Source organism: Heliangelus exortis, unplaced genomic scaffold, assembly GCF_036169615.1.
Source record: "Heliangelus exortis unplaced genomic scaffold, bHelExo1.hap1 Scaffold_102, whole genome shotgun sequence".
NCBI classification, from domain to species: Eukaryota; Metazoa; Chordata; class Aves; order Apodiformes; family Trochilidae; genus Heliangelus; species Heliangelus exortis.
Genome location: NW_027285922.1, coordinates 1 through 2,053, shown reverse-complemented (window position 1 = coordinate 2,053; position 2,053 = coordinate 1).

Below are 2,053 nucleotides of genomic sequence, written 5' to 3'. Positions count from 1 at the left end.
GAAGCCAATTCCTGGGTCTCTCCAACACCATCTCTAAAGGAGACAAAAAAAAAACCCCAACCAAACCCCAAACCACCTAAGTCTTTCCCCCCCACACACAAAGACTTCCTGAACTTTCTCAACCACCTCCCAGAGGCCAAATTCTGCCCAGCAGCCTGGAGAGGATGGACAAGAGGAGGAGGTTGGGCTGGGGGTCACCTCCTGGGGACTTTTTGGGGGGCTGCAGACCCCCAGTGCTGCCAGAGGAGCTGCCTGGGGGGGGGTCTGGGTGGTTTTTTTTTGTTCTCCAGGCTGCCTGGGTGGGAGAGCCACCTGAGACAACCCCTCCCAGCTCCCAAGGTGGCTTTTACTGCTTTGATTTCCATCTTCTACCATTTTTTAATTTTTCTTTTTCTATAAAACACGAAGTATTGTAACTTTTTTTTTTTTTTAAAAGATGGGAAGAAACTCTTGACACCAGCCTGGGGCAGGAACCTGCAGCTTCCTGGTGGCTGGAAGCTCAGAGGGTGGTTCCTGCAGCTTTAGCTGAGACACAGAGGGGTTTTTTTGGATGCTGGCCTCTCTTCTCTGAACTGTGCAATGGATTTGGGAGCCCTGAGCAGGACCTAGAAGCTCCCTCAGGACCCTTTTTATTCCTGGGAACACCGGGAGAAATCACGAGCCATATAAAAAAAAAAAAAAAATATCTTTTTGGATGCCTCAGCCTGGGTTTGGTGCCACCAGCAACCCGAGTCTCAACGTTCTGGCAGCTTCTGGAGGAGGGGAGGAAACTTTTCCTGTGCTCTCCCAGGGTTCTGACCACAGCTGGAGCAGGGTTTGGAGCTGGAATCCTGCAGGGAGAGGCCCTGGGCTTGGATTGTGTTCCCTGCACCCTCCAGCTGGCAGCATCTCCAAGAGGAGAAATTCTGGGATCTGATCCCACCCCCTTTGCCAAATCACCGAGGTGGAGGGGAGCAGGGGAGGTTGGGGAGCAGAATAAGTCATTTTTTTTTAATATATATCTATATATAGAGATTCCTAGATCTGATTTCTTTCTTTTTTTTTTTTTTTTTTAATTTTAATCCTTGACTTTCAACCTTCTGGAGTGGAAAAACCTCCAGCCCCCCCCCCTTCCCGGGGTGGGGCTTGGAAGAAGATTTGGGTTCCTCCTCCCCTCTGCTTTTCCAACAGGAAATCTCCTCGCCTTGGAAGGAAACTCAGGGGGGGGAGGAGCAGGCGGAGCCTTCCTGGAGGCCAAGCCTTGTTTGGGGGAAAATCGGGAGATTTCTGCTTCTTTAGGGCTCTGGGTGCTGGGGGTGACCCTTCTGGTGATGTCCCCAAGGAGTTGTGGCCCCCTGGGCAGCCTCAGGACATTTTGGGAGGTTCCAAAGATTTCAGAGACCCCCCCAGAGATACTTTGGGAGCAGCAGAAATTTTGCCTTTTTTTTTTTTCTTTTTTTTTTTCTTTTTTTTTTTTCTTTTTTTTCCTTTTTTTTTTCCTTTTTTTTCTTTTTTTTTCTTTCTTTTCTTTTTTTTTCTTTTCTTTTTTTCTTTCTTTTATTTTTTTTCTTTTCTTTTTTTCTTTTTCTTTTTTTTTTTCTTTTTTTTCTTTTCTTTTTTCTTTTTTTTTCTTTTTTTCTTTTTTCTTTTTCTTTTTTCTTCTTTTTTTTTCTTTTTTCTTTTCTTTTTTCTTTGTCTTTTTTTTTCTTTTCTTTTTTCTTTTTCTTTTTTTTCTTTTTTTTCTTTTTTTTCTTTTTTTTCTTTTTTTTCTTTTTCTTTTTCTTTTTTTCTTTTTTTTTCTTTTTTTTTCTTTTTTCTTTTTTTTTCTTTTTTTTTTTTTTTTCCTCCCTCCTCCCCCCTCTCCTTCGAGTGAAAAATTCACCTTGGGAGTTTTTTTCCTCCCCTGAAATGTTGGGGAAACCCCCAGGAGGGAGCTTGGGAAGGTCCCAGCACCTCTTTTCCCAAGGAAAACACCACCAGGATGGGGCCCTGCAACCCCCTCTGCCAGGAATGGGGGGGGGGGGCTTGGAGGAGGTTTTGGGATTTGGAAGAGGTTTTTTTTTTGGGGGGGGAA